Source organism: Vipera berus (assembly GCF_964194415.1).
Source record: "Vipera berus genome assembly, chromosome: 1".
Classification (NCBI taxonomy): domain Eukaryota; kingdom Metazoa; phylum Chordata; class Lepidosauria; order Squamata; family Viperidae; genus Vipera; species Vipera berus.
In genome coordinates, this window is record NC_138202.1 from 30,576,656 (window position 1) to 30,597,064 (window position 20,409).

Genomic DNA, 20,409 nt, shown 5'->3' on the forward strand with positions numbered 1-20,409 from the left:
TGGTATATATCACTACATTTTACAAATAACAAATCAACGATATAATTGGGATGCTAATAATTAGGCTGCCAATATTGTGGGCTTTGTACTCTGTTCAGATTTATGTTTATGTATTTTAAAAGCATATTAAAAATACTGGCAAAAGCAGGTGTTCAGTTCTATAAATCTGGAGGGAAATTGTTTTAGCAGAAACTTCAGAAGTTGGCTTGAAAGAAGAATACTGGCAAAATTATATATGTATTATTTCTTAAGGAACAATTTCCCAACTTAGGGCTCATCTTGGGATGGAAATTCCAAGAATCCAGCATCTGGAATGTTAGAGATGATTTCCCCACGTATGTTATGATGATTAGATGTACTTGTCATCTGCATGAGAATGATTCAACTGAAATATGCAGGGTGATGCAAAAACCAGCAGTCCCCAATCTTTATGGCTTCATGGATAGCAGGCAGTGGAGGTAGGGATGGGGGATGGTTTTGCATGCACAATCCAGACCCTGCACATGCTTAAATGAAGCTTTGTATGCACGGCCGTTGCTTTCATGGCCCACTTGCCTACAGGCCATGGATTGGTACCGGTCCACAGACCAGGGGTTGGGGACCCTTGGCATAGACAAATACAGGTAGTCCTCGACTTACAACTGTTTATTTAGTGATCGTTAACAGTTACAACGGCACTGAAAAAATGACTTATGACCATTTGTCATACTTAGGATCATTGCAGCATCCCCATGGTCACATGAACAAAATTCAGACACTTGGCAACTGACTCATATTTATGATGGTTTCTGTGCCCTTGCATCATGTGATCACCTTGTGTGACCTTCATACAAGCAAAGTCAGTGGGGGAGCCAGATTCACTTAACAACCATACTACTAACTTAATAACTGCAGTGACTGACTTAACAATGTGGCAAGACAGGTTGTAAAATGGGGTAGAACTCAATAACTGTCTCACTCAGCAATAGAAATTGTGGGCTCAATTGTGATCGTAAGTCAAGGACTATCTGTATATTGCCCTCTCAATAACTATGAATGTATATAATTATTCATTTAAAAGTCTTATATGACTGTTCATCTCACGTACCATAACCTTGGGCAGCTCACAAAACAATGAGAGAACATAAATCCATAGGAAGAACTCCTGCTATCCCAAAGAAAACCTCTCCCTACACATCAACATTGCATTTTGCTGAGCTCCAACCTCACTCTACCTCAGTGCTTGTGGGAAGAGCCAGCTCTTTGAGGCTCTCCAAAAGGCTAGGAGTGAGGAGGCCTGTTGGACCTCAGGGGAAAAGGTGCACTTGAGTCCCATCAGATGACAGCATTTAAGGAAAGAGACCTAGAATGTGTGCACCATATCTGCTCTGATAGAAGGAGCACATATCTTCAGGAAGAAATGGTCCTGCAAATAGCCTGGCCCTCTACCGTTCAGGTAGATGATAAAAGATGATAACCAGCCCCTTGAATTTTACCTAGAAAGAAACTGGAAGCCACTGCAGTCCACACAGCAACAGTATAGCATGAACAAACTGTGGAGTTCAGCTCATAAATGGATGGTCTCTGCCTTTGACCTCATATAGAGAAGGGGCGAGAGAACTGAGCCCTGAAGCACCCCACAGTAAAAGGATCTGGAGCTTGACCCGACCCCCTAGCACTGTTTCGAACCAATCACAGAAAGGAAGAATAGTACTCTAAATATGCAATACTTTTAGCACATTTCACTTTTTTTTATAGCGGATAAGCTTTAGTCCAACTAAACTCAGAAAAAGTTATTTCTGAGTAGACATACATATGACAATATGGCTGCATTCTAAAAGTAACTTTAGTTGACAGTATATTGGATTTGTGGGGAAAGATTGAAATATCTGTAAGGTCTTTGCTTATGATGTATTATAAGAAATTATAACCTACTCCTTGGTAAACTAGAAAAAGATGGAATAGACAATATCACCACCAGATGGATCTGTAGCTGGCTGGCAAACCGTACTCAACGAGTAGTCCTCAATGGCACTACATCCATATGGAGAGAAGTAAGCAGTGGGGTACCACAAGGTTCCGTCTTAGGCCTAGTACTCTTCAATATCTTCATCAGTGACTTAGATGAGGGAATTGAAGGGGAACTCATCAAATTTGCAGATGACACCAAACTGGCAGGAATAGCCAACACCCCAGAAGACAGGATACAAAAAGATCTTGACAAACTTGAACAATAGGTCCTATCCAACAAAATGAGTTTCAATGAGGAGAAAAACAAAGTTATATTTAGGCAGGAAAAATCAAAGGTACAAGTGCAAATTGGGTAGAACTATGAGAGGGACCTTGGAGTCCTAGTGGACGATCACTTGACTATAAGCAGCAGCCACCAAAAAAGCTAATACAATCCTGGGTTGTATAAACAGGCATAGAATCAAGATCACATGAATTATTAGTACCGCTTTATAAAACCCTAGGAAGACCACACCTGGAATACTGCAACCAATTTTGGTCACCATATCACAAAAAAGATGTTGAGAGTTTGGAAAAAATTCAGAGAAGAGCAACTAAGATGATCAAAGGCGTGGAGACTAAAACATACGAAGAACAGCTGCTGTTCTGTACCAGCCTGCTACCGGCCCCGCAGCAAAAGCAGGGACAACCCCTTTACAAACGGCAAGAGGCTGGAATAAAGCCTGCCAAATTTATTCACATAAAACAGAGCAAGACAAGACACCAACCATAAAACACGAGCTAAGAAGCAGGAACAATCCAAGCGGTTGCCTTCAGCAAACCAACCCTCCCACACATTCCCCTTAAATACAGTTCAGGGCGTGGCCTCTCTGTGCCTCCTTCCGAGGTGCCCCATTGCCTTCCTTTGTTTACTCCTGACTGACTGCCTCCTGCGTCGGGCGTCCTTGAACAGGGCCAGCTGTGGGTCATCTTCATCCACGCTGTCAGGCTCACACAGCTGGGTCTGCATCGTGACCAGATGAGAGGGGCCTTGCTGGGGGCTCTCATCAAGCTGTCCAATCCCCTCAGCAAGCTCTTCAACACCCCCCTCCTCCTCCTCTGAGTCGTCTGACCCAACTGCCGAACCCACAGGCTGACCCTGAATCACAACAGCTGCAGTACTCGGGTTTGGCTAGACTAAAGAAGAAATAGGGGAGACATGATAGCAGTATTCCAGTATTTGAGCGGCTGCCACCAAGAAGATGGGGTCACGTTATTTACCAAAGCACCAGAGGGCAGGACAAGAAACAATGGTTGGAAATTGATCGAAGAGAGAAGCAACCTGGAATTAAGGAGAAACTTCCTGACAGTGAGGACAATTAACCAGTGGAACAGCTTGCCTCCAGAAATCGTGGGCACTCCATCATTGGAGGTTTTTAAGAAAAGATTAGGCATTCACCTATAGGTTCTGCTTGAGCAGGGGGCTGGACTAGAAGACTTCCAAGGTCCCTTCCAGCTCTATTCTGTTCTGTCCTGTTCTATTCAGTTGCCTTATTAAATGGATAATTTGCAACATCTGATTTATCTCTTATGGTCTTAGATATATTGGATTAGAGTATGTCTCATTTAGCAACTGTCTTATTTAGCAACCATTCATGGTTATGATGGTGATGAAAAAGTAATTGCACTAATTCACATATTTACAACTTTTACAGATTTGTAAAACAAAGAAAAGCTTAAGAAAGATCATAACCACAGTTGTGTTTTCATTAAGTGACCAACTAACTTGATGACAGAGTTGCCAGCTCCAATGTGGTTGCTAGACAAGGACTACTTGCACTGCTAAATATTATCAAAAGTTTTCAGCTTTTCTGATCTTTCTTTCAAAATGCTGTTTAGCAAATAATTATATTAATAGCTAACTACATAATATATTATAAACTGTATATTATTTTTTATCTATTGTGGCCTCTTTCAATCATATGCCTTTTCTGAAAATAAAATTGAAAAAAAAACAAACAAACTGAAGATTTGGGTACCAAATCTTTATAATAGAGAAGTAATGTATTCTGTATTAGTACATATTATCAAAATACACGCAGGCAGGAAACAAATAATATGCAGATTTATGCCAGTTACAAGCCCTTATTTTAATATATGTTAATATAATTTGTTTGAAATGTTGGTGTTTAAGATACAATTTCTTAAAATTTTTATTTAATTTATAAAGTCAATATTAACTCAGTGGAATTTATTACAAGCCCAAAACTGAATTCCAAAATAATTTGAAGAATTCTTAGAAAGAGCATTTAAAATAATACTTTCCAAAAGCAAACCACATCTCTTTCATATAGTAGTAATGAGGGAATGTTGATTATCCCTACATATGCTGGAAGACAGAGTCAGTGATTTTCCTAGAATAATAATAATAAAAAAAACAGCTTCTCTCTTTCAGTAGAAGGAAATCAGTCTTTTCTGATGTGATCATAACTAACAGGGAGAAAACAGCAATCAGACTGGAATTAATGGAGAATTAACTTTGGGTAAAAGTAATTGTATAATACTGCATTTCTTGATTTTATGGGGAAATTAAAAGGAAATTAAATCATACATCTACCTTGAAATTGAAGAAAGTGGATTATATGGTAGGAGTAGTTAATGGAAAAAATGAGTCAAAACTTTCTGAAAAATGGAGAGACTAAAAGGAAAACTGCACACAATCCAACAAAGAAGAAAAATGGAAAACCACAGACGAAGCCGATATTTAGTGAATTAAAGAAACCCATACAAATACAAAACAGAAAGAGGAATAGAAGAAATACATATTATTAGCTCAGATTTGTAGAGATATTATCAAGAAAATTAAATCTCAAAATGATCTGAGATTGGTAAAGAAAATAACAGGTTTTTTCCAAACTTATTGGAAGATAAAAGAGAGAAAGAAACGGAGGTGTTGAGAGAAGATAGTGTAAAGGATAACAGATAACAAAGGCAAAATTACTCAGTTCCCATTTTGATTAGTCTTCCCTAATCCCATTGGGTGTTTGTGAAAAACAGGTTCAAGGTACATAGTTCCACCTTGAGAGAAATATAATCAAAGATCTATTTACTTTGAATGAGTTTAAATCTCAAGAGATAGATGAATTGCATTCTAGGATACCAACGAACCCTCTAACGGTTTGGCTGAAGCTCTATTCTTATCTTTAAAAAGTCCTAAGAGAATGATTGAAGTACAAATGTCTGGAAGAGATAAATATTCTTTTCTTCAGAAAGAGGAAAAAAGAATCTGATCAGATATTAAAGTAATTGTTCTGTAAACACCTTGAAAACAATGTAGTGATTCTTACAGTTATCCTGAATATGTTAAGAACATGTCATTGTTGGACTTGCTTTATTTTTTTAATTGGAATATTGAATGGGTAGATCAGACCCTTGGGGAAGCTGTTGAATGTTATGCATAAACAGCTTCCAGAATCTCTTCTGAAATGTGTGGGTGCTTTGTGAGAAATCAACATTGGACTCAATAGACAATTTTCATCCAGTTTTCAATCTCTTCTTTTTGGAAAGGTGATAGAAAAGGTGGTTGGACTGTAACTCCAGAGGACTCAGGGAGAAATGAATGATCTGTATTCTTTATAGTCAGGTTTCAGAATGGAATATAGCACTGAGATAATAAAGTTTATGGATGATCTTTGGTAGGATCAAGATAGAGGTGGCACAATTCTTCTGAGGCTCTTTGATTTCTCACAGTTTTTGATATCATCACTCATGGTACCCCCCCAATCAACTTTAGGGATGGAAAGTTGGGTACTCTTACCATGTTTTTCTTTCCTTTCTCTGAATACTGTGTGCAATGCTTACAGTTCCTCACAGCTTTATGCTCTTTTCCCCTCCTATTTAACAACTACATAAATTCCTAGGACAGGATGTGGTCAGGTATAATCAGTGTATCTGTTTTACTGTATACCTTGACTTGCTGACCAAGTGATGCTCTACTCTACTGAGTTGTCTTGATGCTTGATAGCTGTTAGGATCCGGTGTGAATAAACAGGCTTGGCTCCCTAACTAGTATGTCCAATACATGGAGTGGAATTATAGAGGCTTTTGTGAATTTACATACTTGATTTTTGATGGAAACTGTTACTGGTGAGTAAATTCTGTCTTGACTTCAAATGAATCATTAAAACATGCCTTTTTAAACTGTCTAAAGTTAATCACTTTAGCCATTAAAGCTTTTAAAGAATGGTGTACAACTATTTTTAAAGCAAAGAAATTTATTCTGTATTACATAACACTCTTTTTATTAAGCACAGCAGGTTCTCCAAAACTTTCAGAAGATGAACTTAACAAATCTAACTGGAACTGTTTGTGACATAGACCTCCTTTAAAATCTAACATCAACAATTGACCAGGAACATTATCTATAGGTGGCACCCAAACCATTAAATTTTAATGTTTTTAGGTTGTATTGACAGAATTGCAAACAGATTGGTATATACCATATTACCACCTTTGGAGTGATGCTTAATTGGCCATTACTTATCAAAAGTGCAAAATAATCCAGTACTCTTTGAAAATGAAATTTGTGGTTTCATTGTCCATATTTCCTAAGGCATATAAATTGATGGAACATATTAAATTGATTCAGTTCCTATTGTTACCTGACAGATTTTTATACTGGAAAACTAGAATGTACCTTACATTGAATCAGAAGTATTTTGAAGTATGGGAATTTGCTTTGGCTGAAAAAATAATGTGGCAGTGTTGCTTATTTTACTTCCGATATTTTATGATTTATTGCTTGTTCAAATCAATCAATCAATCAATCAATCACATTATTAGCTAGTACGTAGCACATAGTGTCATTATCAGGACATATGGTACTACTGGGCTACTTGTTTAAATTGCAGAGGCAAATATTCTTTTTATGATTACCCTTTTAAAAATACTGATGTATGTTTAAAAAGAAAATAGCATAGCATTCAACCTAATTTTATGAGTTTGCATGTGTAGAGTTAAAATATGGGAAAGCATCCAGACAAGAACTATCTCCCCATCTTTAGTAGTTCAGCTTATCTGAACCACATCCCACCAGTCAATTGTGCCTTGGCTCACTTGCTTTTGAATTATTAGGCCAAGTCTAATGGCCATGTTTTCCAAGAATTTCCCATGATCCTTGAACTGCAACATTGCTCTACCTCAGTGATTAGAAATAGTTCTAAAAACAGCTGGCAGTAGAAGGGGATGACAGTGGTGAAGTCAAGCAGGAAGATTCATGGGCAAGGGACAGGACTGATCAGTGAAGGAGGAAATAAGTTGCAGTGCTTGATCCAGCGGTAGATTGAATCTCCTACCTCTTGCTCTCCTTATGGATTGGGAACTAGGCTAGAGGATGGTACTTTATTGTGATTGTGAGAAGAATTCAATGCAAACAGCAATGGGGTTAAAATGGACTAATTATCTGATCAGATACGGAGCAGAGTTTAAAGCAAAATCAGCAATCAGACGATTTGAATTGAATTAGCCCACACTGACCTCTGTTTTTAAAAATATACATATTTTTACAATGGTGTAACTTTTCTATGTCTCTTTTTCTTTCCATCTGCCTGTCCATTCAGTGATAAGAAAATTCTCAAGCAGGTATTACAGTGGGTGTGTTAGGTATTGGTATTCTGCACTTGGACATACTGCTCTTTTGGTAAAGTTAATCGTGAACATTTGGTACAACCAGATTTAAAGCAAAAGGTCTCTTGGTGTCCTTTGTAGACATAGCTTCTATTTATTCTGCTTATTAGATAGTATAAGGATAGAAAAGAAATGACTTTTTGTTTGTAGCTTAACAGTTTTGAAATAAAAATTGAAATATTTTCCATTGGTTTTTTGTCCAGCCACTGAAACTTGAGCAGTATTGAAGTACAGAACAAAACTGAGATATTCCCATCTTCTGTTATGTTGTCAGGGGCTCAGATCTAAATGCTGACAAAATTGAGTATCGGATACTGTTGAGGATAGCAAATAGACAGAAAAGGAGGCCCTGAGCAGTCAATCAGAAGATTATTGAGAAATAATCTAATATCTATCCTTGGTTCCAGAAATCCAAGTCTCTGGAATGACAAAAGACACTGAAGTTTTACCATAGGTAATGTTATGAAGTTGCCTCATAAGAGCAGAAGATTCTGGTCTATGGTTTTAAATAGCACCAGAACTGCCCACCGTTTCCACTTTTTAAACTCCCAGCAGAGTAGTATTGTGGTGTATTCATACGTAGTCCCCAAGACTTCTAGTAATGTCAGATAATATACATTCTAGCACTATGTAAAACAAGTAAATTATCCTTTTGCTTTTTGGGTCTCTGCAGTGTGTGGGCTTTCACACATGTATGGATAAGAAAGTGCTAGAGCAGGGGTCCCCAACCCCCCATCCATGGACCAGTACCGGGCTGCGGCATGCCAGCAGCCGGCTCACACAAACAAGCAAAGTCCCATCTGTGGGATGCAGGCAGCAAATAAAACCACGCCGCCTCCTGTCTGTGGAAAAACCTCTTTCCGTATAACGATCCCTGGTGCCCAAAAGATTGGGGACCTGTGTGCTAGAGCACCTGCCCAGCCATGGCTGGTCTGAAAAGGTCAGTCTAATTAATACTTGGCTAAGAAATTAGGAGTCTGGTAGTATCTTTTCTGACTCTCACAAGCACACACCTTTTAATGACATTGGTTAGTTGGAAAAAATGCTACCAGGGTCCTGATTTTTTTGTTATGCCAGACTAACAAAGCACTCCCTCCTACAATATCTCCTTGGATAAAAATCACCAAGGAGATTTTTAGGAAATACTACATCTGTAGGATATCCCAGTATGCTGGTTGGGGAATTCTGGGAGTTGAAGTCCACACATGTTAAAGTTGCTAAGATTGAAAAATACAGGGACATACGTTGTTGTTGTTGTTAGCTGCGAAGTCGTGTCCGACCCATCGCGACCCTAGGGACAACATTCCTCCAGGCCTTCCTGTCCTCTACCATCTTCTGGAGCAGGGACATACACAGACGCATAAATCAACCAATCTTGAAAGGAGTTGCAAACCATTACCACTTGCCAGCAGAACTACATGGCTTTGTCCATGGAGTTACTAGGAGTCAAAGTTGATTCTAAGGAAACTTTATCTAGTGTTGCAGTTCAGCAGTGTCAGAAATCTGTAAATGGCCGCTTTAGTGAAATGGTAGGCCTGCCCCACAGATAGCTAGTGGCATCTCTGTTCCACTATGCATTCAAAGGGATGGCTTGGGTTTGCATGTACAGGGAGATAACCTCCCAAGGCCTTCTTTTTTTGCTCAGCAGAAAATAATTGATTCTTTTAGAACAAAGGTAGCAGCTGAGTATCAGAGCTGGTCAAAGAAGAGAAGTAACATTCTTCTCAGCCTCTTGAGTAAAGGTTTAAATCCACTAGAAACTTTATAAAGCCCAGGAAAATAAGCAGGAAAGTTCAGGAATCTGTTTATCTCTAAGTTAAACAAGCCTACACAGAAAAGTTAGAATTTTAATCTATATTTTACTGTATATTGCTAAAGCTTAATACTTTGACCCTGTATTTATTTTCTCAGTATAAGCTTTGTAATTGTGTGTTTTATTTAACTTGGAACTTCTTTTTTAACATTTTAATATGAAATGTAAATACAGAGTAAAATGAACTAAATTTAGAACTTCCATATATTTTAAATATAGTGATAAACAATAGAATCAAATAATGCTTTCTCTTTGCAGCAAAATTGCCTTTAAATTAGAAACAGAACAGCATCTTTTTGTGATCTACCCATAGGATTTTTCTGTGGAAGATTCTTTTAAATTGTGAGCTCTGATTTGAATAGCTTTGTATATTTTATTTCCTTTACTGTTGGATGTTTTGGATGTGACTAAGTTAAAAAGGGATTTTTGCATTCCTCCTTTTCCTTTTTTTTAAACAAAGGTTGATTTTATTTATCTTTTCGTAAGATTGGTCTGCCTCCCAAAGGGAAGGGGGGGAAGAAAGAGTTGATTCCATTTGTCACATGCTTCAACAGCATAGGGATAGGCAGAAACACCACCAAGTTTGTTTCTTTGTTTCTTACATTTATTTTTCCTTTACATTTGACAAAAAAGCCGCATTGATGATAAAAACCTTCTCTCTCTTATAAGCAGGGATAAGGAGTAGAAAGCCAGTTCATGTGCTCCCCCAGAAGATAGGGGGTAGCAAAGCAAATGTGTGGACCCAAAAGACTTCAAAGAGAGGTTTGAGACCTTCAGCTTTGTGTTCATATCATTCCAACCATATAGTACCATAGTGATGGCAAACTTTTGGGGCTTAGTGTATCAGAAATGCAGAAAATATGTAGCTTGACTCTTCTGGTGTATCACACCCCACTGAACAAAAGGGAAACAATTCTTTATCTCTCTTCCCCTCCCTTCACTGCCACATCTAGGACATCCTGAACAGTGGCACTCAGTAGCTTTGGTAGCAGTGCCGAGGTAGAGGCCCAGGCAACACCATTACCACTCAAGAAGTCCACCTCATATCATTCCCCAGGGGGGTGATTGCCAAGGTGGTCCAGCACTTCCCAGGATCTGCTGAATGCTGCTTTACTTCAGGCAATGCTCTCTTTTTGTTGAGAAGCCCCTGCGGCTTATCTGAGGCTGTACAAGGCCTTCATTCTTGAGGCGGCTTTGGAGAATGTTCAGTGGCCTCTGCAGCCTCTGAAAACCATGCAAAAGCATTCCCCATTCTTGTACGATTTTCGGAAGATCCAGAGGCCATGCAAAAGAGGGTCCAGAGGCTCAGAACAGGACAATGCACTGCAGCCAACTCATTGCAGCCAGCTTGCCATGGCCAACTCGCCACGACCAACTTGCCGGTACCGTCGGCTGCGGCAAATTGTCGCAGAGGCTGCATGAGAGTACATCACATTCTCTCATGGCCTCCACAGCCTCTGAAAATTGTACAAGTACAGAGCGTGCTTTTGAGAATACTTATAAGGTGTTGGTGAACACTGAGTTGTCATCCGAAACATCATGGCATGTCACCTTTGACATATGTGTCATAGGTTTGCCACCACTGTACTAGCAAGATGCCCATTACTACCGTATATACTTGAGTATAAGCCGAATTTTTCAGCCCACTTTTCGGGCTGAAAAACTCCACTTCGGCTTATACTCCAGTCAACAAAAAAAAAGAACTGTCCCTTCGTTCGGAACAGGCTGCTGAGAGAAGGGAGCGGCAGAACCTTGCAGAGCTGGCGGCAGTCCAGCGTTGTTTCTCCCCCTCGTGCGTGCGTGTGTGTGTCAGACCCATGGGAATGGCTGGTAGGGAAGCGGCATTCCGGCATTCCCCCCCTTCCTGTGTGTCGAGCCCACGGGGCTTGACACACAGAGAAACGCAAATGCCGGACTGCCGCCACCTTTACTAGCCATTCCTGCGGGTCTGACACACACACACACACACACACACACACAAACACACACACACACGCACGAGGGGGAGCACGAGGGGGAGAAACAACGCTGGACTGCCGCCAGCCCTGCAAGCCTCTGCCGCCCCGGCGTTGGTGGTCGAGCTCTTCGGAGCCGGCAGAGAATCTCCCGCAGGAGGAGGTCGCGGCTTTCTCTCTTGCTTTGGACTGCAAGGATTTAAACTCCAGGAACAAATCCCGATGGAAGTTTTTTTTAAAAAAATACTCCTCCGGGTCGGACAGGGGACCGAGGCTGAGGTCTAGGGGTAGTGGGGGGGGGGTCCGCGGACATAGATGGGCTCAAGTGGAAGCCAAGCAGCCCTCCCGAATCTGGGCTTCTGGACGGAGCAGCCGGTGGTGCGTTTCAAAAAGCAGAAAAGTTGGATTTTGAACATTTCAGAGGCCGTGGGTCAAGCAGGCTACGCTTCCCCGGGCGCTGCAACGGCACCCGTTTTCCCCGGCGAGTTTTCCCTACCTGGCCCCTGCAGAATCGCGGCGGCGCCCCTGGAGAAGCCTACCCCGAGGCTGCGGCCGATTTTTCCTTCTCCAGGCCTCTGCCGCCCGTTTCTGTCTGACACACACACACACACACACACACGCACGAGGGGGAGAAACAACGCTCTGGGCGGCAGAGGCCTGGAGAAGGAAAAATCAGATTACCCCTTCCACACGTAAAACTTCCAGTTTAATTACAAAGGAAGAAGAGAGAAACTTAGATCAACAGCTCACCTTCCTTTTCCTCTAGGTTGCAAGGGGAAAAATAAAAATCAAAGATCCTTGGAAGTAATGGTTGGAAAAGTTTGCAAGTCTTTGGGAAAGTTCAAGAAGTGAAAGGAATACCCTCCTCTTGAAAGACCAGATAAGGCAGACAGGGAGATGAAGAGTTCAACCGAGTTTCCTCTTTTGTTCAGGCTCCCCGATCAGACAAAGAACTAGCCAGCGGCAGGTTTCTCCCCTTTTCCCTCCCATCTCTCTTCCCCCAACCCTTGGGTCCCACAGCAACTCACGAACTCCAGCCGCCCCTTCTCCTTCGAAAGGTCTAGATCCCGAGATAAGATATATACAGAAATATACATAAAGAGAGAGACGGACGCAGGCTGTTGCTTTTTCGCCTCATCCCTGGCTTCCAGTTCAAAACTTCCCTCTAAGTGAGCCTCCCAGAAAAACAAATCTTCATGGAGGCGGAGGAGGCAAGGAGAATCCCTCCGATCGTTGTTTCCGGCAAATGCACCTCTTTGTTTGGGTCCCCTTTGACAGGCGCGGAGAACGATCTCCCCTCGCAATTCGGCCGGGTGGGTGCCGGGAGTCCTCTTCCCGTACCCAAGGACGAAAACCGGGGCTTTCAAGAACCCGGGATGGGAGCCGGGGAGTGGAAGGGCTACTACTCAAAGCGCCGCGCTGGGAGGAGGGAGAAAGGGAAAAGGGGGGAGGGGGAGGAAAACGGGAAGCAAGTTTTGGGTGAAGCCTCTTTCCTTTCACTTTTGGAAGCGCATCCAGGCGAGGAGAACAAAAGCGTCGCCTCGGCCGGGACTCGGCGCGCTGCTTTAGACAGAGAGGAAGGAGGGAGGGCGCACGCAGGCAGAGAGGGTTTGGTCAGGGTGGCGGCGGCGGCGGACACGGGGAGCTGAGGCGCCGTCCGGTAGGTAGAGGCCGTTATGGGAAGGAGGCGGGAGAAGGGATGTGTGGGGGAAGTACAGGGGCCATGTAAACGGAGTACGTGCGGCGCCGCACGGGTCTGATAGAACTGGGCCGGCAACGGGTGCTTGTGAAGCGGCTGAGGGCTGGCTAGGAAGGGGGCGGCGGCGGCGGCGCTGGCGTTTTGCGGGTGGGACAAGGCTCTCGAGAGAGAACATGGTGGAGGCGGAACCGACCCCGCCGCTCCCTGCAGGGGAGAGAAGCTGGGCAAGCGCTGCTCCAGTCCTCGCTCTTCTTCCCTCTCCCGATTTTGCCTTCCTCTCCAAGATAAGTTCGAGCGGTAGGGGAAAGTTAGAGCCCCTTTCTCAGGCCGCCCCTTACTTGGGATTGTTGGGCGAGAAGGCGACGTGGGCATGGAGGAGGAAGTAAGTCGCGCTTTACTCGTCACTGTGGGGCGGGGAGAAAAAAAGTTCTTGCCGGCCGGACTTGGATGGCGGCAGCGGCATCAGCTGGGAGCCGCAGCCCCGCCTAGTCCGGCTGAGCTGAACCAGCTCAACACAAAGCGATCGGGCCTTTCCTCCTCCCCCTTTCCCTCCCCCCTCCCACTCTAGGGCAGAGATCCCCTTCCTATCGCTTGGGGCCTTTCGTCTCTTTGGCTCGCCAGGGCTGGAGCGGCGAGAGCGAGCGGCAGAGGAGAGATGGTGGCCTTGCCTTTCCTTTCCTTTCCTTTCCTTTCCTTTCCTTTCCTTTCCTTTCCTTTCCTTTCCTTTCCTTTCCTTTCCTTTCCTTTCCTTTCCTTCCCTTCCCTTTCCTTCCCTTCCCTTCCCTTCCCTTCCCTTCCCTTCCCTTTCCGTTAGAGAGCTACCTTCGTGATTACAATGTGGAGTGGCCGACTGAGGCTGAAAGCACATTAGGTAGCACTTGAGACATGCAGGCAAATCCTGCTAAAGGGCTTTCCCCCCCCCCCACTGGATCCGCGCTCCGCAAGCCTCTGCCGGCGGCAGGGCACGGATCCAGCCGGCGGCAGAGGCTTTTGGAGTACGGATCCAGCCTCCGCCGGCATGCAGACAAATCCTGGTAAAGGGCTTTTTCCCCCCCCCCCCACTGGATCCGCGCTCCGCAAGCCTCTGCCGGCGGCAGGGCGCGGATCCAGCCGGCGGCAGAGGCTTTTGGAGCACGGATCCAGCCTCCGCCGGCATGCAGGCAAATCCTGGTAAAGGGCTTTTTCCCCCCCACTGGATCCGCGCTCCGCAAGCCTCTGCCGGCGGCAGGGCGCGGATCCAGCCGGCGGCAGAGGCTTGTGGAGCACGGATCCAGCCTCCGCCGGCATGCAGGCAAATCCTGCTAAAGGGCTTTTCCCCCCCACTGGATCCGCGCTCCGCAAGCCTCTGCCGGCGGCAGGGCGCGGATCCAGCCGGCGGCAGAGGCTTGTGGAGCACGGATCCAGCCTCCGCCGGCGGCAGAGGCTTGCGGAGCGCGGATCCAGCCGGCGGCAGAGGCTTGTGGAGCACGGATCCAACCGCCGGCGACAGAGGCTCGATCCGCCATTCTGCAAGCCTCCGCCGCCGGTTAATACCCTGTATTCAGCTCTGGGAAGTGGGGGGAAGGGGGAGAGAGGGGGAGTTTGAGAGGAGGGGGAGGGGGAGCTCCATGGTGCAAAAATAAAGCCCTGCCGCTCTTCGCGTTGCTTGCCCCGTTGCTTGCCCGACTGGCTGTCACGGGACCGCACGGATCGCCTCGCTCCCACCGGCAGCTGATTCCTTCGAGTTTGGTCTCGAGCGATTTTGCATTTTCTCCAGTGCTGAAAGCCACTCGGCGGATCCCACCCTCGGCTTATACTTGAGTCAAGAACTTTTCCCAGTTTTTGGGGGTAAAATTAGGGGTCTCGGCTTATACTCGAGTCGGCTTATACTCAAGTATATACGGTAATTCCCAGATTTTCTGAAACTGCTCTCCTGCTCATTTTGATTGCTATCCATTTTCCTGCCTATTATTAAATAGCTAAGCAATTATTACAAGCAAAATGCATGGAAAAGGAACACTATCTTTACTTGCCTTGTTTTTTCTTTTCTGAGAAATGGTGTATATTGGAACTAGAGCAGCCAGCTCCAACTTTGTGCTTAACAGATACTTTAGAATTCATTTATACCGCTTAAGCATTGTAGGAGCTTAAATTGAACATATCTAGAAGGCATGAGTTGATGAAGACTGAACTAGAAGACAGAACAAATAAATAGGCAGTATTAACAATGAGGAGAATGTGAAATTCATAGAGAAGCTCTCCAAGGACTTACAGATCCAAAAGAATGCATATAGTATGTAATACAGAAATATAATGTACAGAGCAAGACAGACATATACCTTTCTTTTTGAGAAATAAACAAATTTGCTGGGTTACAGATTCTGCTTAAAAAGGACTATCTTAAGACATAAAGCCTCAGAGCAGACCTAAGATGTGTGAAGTTGAACAGAAAAACTTTTGAAACAGAACTAAATGACTCATCCTACTTAAATAACTCAAAAAACTCCTACTAGATTAGAATGACATTCAGTTTGAACAGTGGAAATCAGATTCCTCTATTAAGAAATAAATTCCCTCAGAGGTTGAAATGGCTCCCATCATACTGATATTTCGAAGGGCCTAGAAGATGTAGCTCTTAGCCAAGGATATTGGCAAGGATGTGCGACACCCCTTTTCTTTTTTCTTGTTTCCATCTGGGTTTGTTTTGTGTGCCATTGCTGTTACTTTGTTTTCTTTTCTTTTGTGTTGGTATTTTTCCTTGTTTTAAAATGTTTTAGCAATTTGTAAACTGCGCCAAGTGGCTAGGAGGCAGGGGGCATCTAAAATTATTTTTTTTATTATTGTTGTTTCTACCCAGAAACAGATGGGTAGAAATAAATGCAGTTTTATTTACTCCAGCAAACTGATACTGAGAGGTTCCCCAGTTCTGGAACTGCTTAATTTTATTACTGCTGGTAATCATTGATAGCCTTTATTGTTTTGTTACAGTGTTAAATTGAGAGATTTACTAAAAATAACATCGTGCATTTTTATGAGTTTTGAGTTATACACTATATTCTCCCGCCAACTTTTTATATAATTTAGATCTGCCAGTTTTTATATTTCTTTGTATAATACAATTCAAATATCCTTATTTTGGGGAAAAAACCTCATTGCATTATAGATTTTTACAAGCACAGGCTTGCAGATAGAATGTGGTGGTGGGGAGACTCACAACAATCAAACATTGAAGAGTAGAAAATAGTCTCTTTGTGCAGAAACTGCTCTAAACTGACAACTAAGATTTGAAAAGAAAGAGCTGGAGAATGTATACAATTTTGAAGTGTGGCAGTCTGAATATAGAGCAATCTAACTGCTCTTATCCAGTGATTTGATTTCCCCACAAAGGCAACTCCCATTTTCTGGAAAAGCTTCTTGATTTACTATAGTATGAGCCCATAATCTATAGTTGTATTAAAGAAATAATTCAGAGACCCTCAATACATCTATAAATACCTCCTTAAAAAACCAGTTTGACCCTCTCAATGATCAGTTGTTTTTTTTCCTCTGAACTATTTGTTTTGTCTGCTCCTGAATGAAACTGTCAGTTTTAATAATATTTGAATGTTATTTAGTTTTTTATTAAAACACTTGAAAAAAGAAGGCGGCACACTGAAGCAGGTGGTGCCAAAAAGGCAATAAGGATTCTGTTGATATTGTGGTATTATTTTGCCTATCAGTTTATTTGTTTGTATTTGTATTATTTTATGTAATTCATCTAGTACATTTCTTTATTAATTAAAAGTATTTCTTTTGTTTTTAGATGCACATGCAAAATCCTTGTGTAGTTTACTAAAAGTACAAAATATTGCAGAATAAAACAAAACAGATCTTGAATAAAAATTGTGTAAAAACTATTTATTAAATGACAAATATTAGGAGTAATTCATGATTGGGGCAGGCCAAATATAAAAAAAACAGTTTAAAAAATATCAAAAACACATCAGTGTTGCCATTTGGTATATGTTAGACACTTAAAGACCACCCGGAGGCTTCAGCTGGTGCAGAGTGCGGCTGCACGGGTAGTGATGGGAGCACCCCGATACTCCCATATTACACCCCTCCTGCGTGAGCTGCATTGGTTACCGGTTGCCCTCCGGGTGAGATTTAAGGTGCTGGTACTTACCTTTAAAGCCCTACATGGCTTAGGCCCGGGATACTTGCAGGACCATCTGCTGCCGGGAACGAATTCCCATCGCCCAGTATGCTCACACAGAGAAGGCCTCCTCAGGGTACTGTCGGCTAGACAATGTCGGCTGGCGACCCCCAGGGGGAGGGCCTTCTCTGTGGGAGCGCCAGCCCTGTGGAACCAGCTCCCCCATGAGCTTCGGATGGCCCAAGATCTCCAGTCCTTTCGCCGCGGCCTCAAAACACTCCTTTTCCACCTGGCTGACCTGGACTGACAGGGATTTTAATTATGTTTTTAATTTTTTAACTCTAATTTTTAATTTATTTTAATTTTAATTTATTGTACAGAGGCCTTTAATTTTAATTTTATCTTAACTTCTGTATTTATTGTATGTTATTGTTGTTAGCCGCCCTGAGTCCTTCGGGAGATAGGGCGGCATATAAATCCCAATAATAAATAAATAAAATAAATAATCACATTGTCACTTTGCTGAAAATGACAATCTTAATCTGGAATTAAGCCACTTAAGGTACAAAAAATGGTAGATTGGGTTGTTCCTGCCTTTCCACTCACTCATCTGGCTGGTTACAGTCTGACAGTAGGAAAAAAATAAAGGAGAAGAATATCTCTGAACTGTATAGCCACAGATAATTAGGAAGAAGAAAATGGAAAGTACTATTGAGCACAGATTTTAGTTTAGATAGCAAAGCCATATAAATTTTGAGGACTAGTAATCTTAACACTTTAGGTAGGCTTACTTTAGTTATTTATACCCTATATTTTATAAATAACACAAGGCAGCAAACATACTTAATACATACTTAATCAGAGAATGTCGATTGGTGGCCCCCAGGGGGAGGTCCTTCTCTGTGGGCGCCCCGGAGATATGGAATCGGTTGCCGGTTGAGCTCCGGATGGCGCCCGACCTTCGCTCCTTCCGTCGCGATCTGAAGACACTCTTATTTGAACAAGCCGGCCTGGCCTGATGGGGGATGGGTTGGGTTTTTTTTATTGTCATTTTAATATATGTATTTACTGTTTTTAGTTGGGCATATGTTTAATTCATTTTTAACTTTTGTATTTTTGTATTTTTTATATATCTGCCCTGTTCACCGCCCTGAGACCTTCGGGAGAAGGGCGGTATATAAATAAAATTATTATTATTATTATTATTATTATTATTATTATTATTATTATTATTATTATTATTATTATTATTATTATTATTACTCCTTCCTCCTCTTATTTGTCCCACAACAACTCTATGAGTGGGTTGAGCTGAGAAAGCGCCACCCAGCTGGCTTTCATGCCTAAAGTGGGATATAGAACTCGTGGGCTCTTAGTTTCTAGCCTAATGCCCTAACCATTAAACCAAACTGGCTCTCTTAGGTTGCTAAGGCTGCAAAAGTAGAAGCAGAAATAAAAATATTTATAGAAGTCTTTTTAAGTTTATTTGACATCTGCAGAAGGGCACTAGGAGATGTTATTCAATGGTTAGGGGTTTATGCAGGTAATACCCAGTTGTGCATTTCTACCCCAGACCAATTGTAAGTTATCCCACCATAACTTTTGAAGCTGGTTATCTGTAGTCGAAGATTCTTATGGACTCACAGCTCCTGCTGAAGACCAAATTAACACTGTGGCCAGGAGAGACTTTTGTCTAGCTTTGGCTATTGTAAAAATTCCGGTTCCTAGAAGAGAGATACGATATAGTCACTCATGCCCTTGTCATCCTCCTAAAGCAAGGGTTCCTAAATGTTTTGCCATCATTTAGTATAATCTTAATATACACATCTCCCCTAAAAACCCAAACACAATTGAACATAAATGAACAATGTAAACAATACAATTAAATTTTGTGGAAGCTGACTTCTGGCAATTATGTATAACTGAAAGGTTCTCCATACCTGCCCAGGATTGTCTGCACTTCCCAAAAGGGAGGTGTACCTCACATTTTGGGAAATCCTAAAGGGACCACTGTAACATGTCAAACATGAGACTAATCCTGAGGATACCTCAAAACCTGTAGAATGCAGCTGCCTAACAGTTATCCCAGTATCGTCATAGCAGCTGCATTGATTGTCTATTTGTTTACAGGTGCTAGTAACAACTAGTCCTACATGGCTGTCTGTCTAGGTTTATGCACATCTGTTGCTGCATATAGAGTCTGCCCACCAAAGATGATGGGCCAGTAGAGTTCTCATCCCCCATAAAGCATAATGAGAAGGATCTTGAAAGAGAGTATTGTTTGCCAGTACTCCCCCTCCTGTGGTATGGCTACCTCCAGCATCCTTATGATAAAATGTTGGTGGAAATTGGATGATTAGTTGAGAGGATTGAGATGCTGAGGTTGCAGATACTTAGAATATGTAGGTACAGTATGGTGGCTGCTGATTTTCAGTTGTTGATATTATGTACGTATGTTATATATGGCTATGTATGGTACATTACTTTTCTAAGCTGCTTAGATTTTTTTGTTTGAAGTGGCATAAAGTACTTGTAGACAGACAGACAAGTCTTATTTAATCTAATCAGTTTAGCTCTGGAGCTTTTTTCAGCTAAAGATCAGATAAAATGCTTAGTAATAATATTTTTTGAGTGTGTGAACTAAGTTTTACTTTGCCATATTTAACTTAGTAGGTGAATTTAGACATCTGAAATCATGCTAAGAAGTTTAACTATTACTTCCATAAAATATAAATTGAGAAACCATAGTTTAGGATCGGCAAACGAGAATACGAAATCACTGTGTGGATAACATTGTTACATTGGGGTTTTCACTAAGGGTGACCATGGTTATAGCCACTGCCTTGCATCTGAAAAGTTCAACTCTAAATCTTTACCCCTTTAGTTTTAAATTATGGAGTTCTGATTCTATTGTAATCTCTGGTTTGGAACTGTGGATATATTTTTGAACAATATGGGAGTAGATACATTAACCCCCAAACAACTAACCGCATTATAGTTTGTATTTATGTGTGAATCCAGCCAATTTCTCCCTTGAATTTTTGAGATACTGGAATAATGTAGTATGTCTTAAGAACATAGATGCATTTAAAATATATAATTTAGACATCTGAAATCATGCTAAGAAGTTTAACTATTGCTTCCATAAAATATAAATTGAGAAACCATAGTTTAGGATCGGCAAACGAGAATACGAAATCACTGTGTGGATAAC

General features: G+C 42.1%; 1 protein-coding gene across 6 annotated transcripts in view; it reads left to right on the forward strand.

Moving 5' to 3' along the window:
- Positions 1-20,409, forward strand: part of BRF1 (BRF1 general transcription factor IIIB subunit) — a 219,917-nt gene that overhangs the window by 67,089 nt on the left and 132,419 nt on the right. The gene's annotated exons all lie outside the window — the stretch shown is intronic.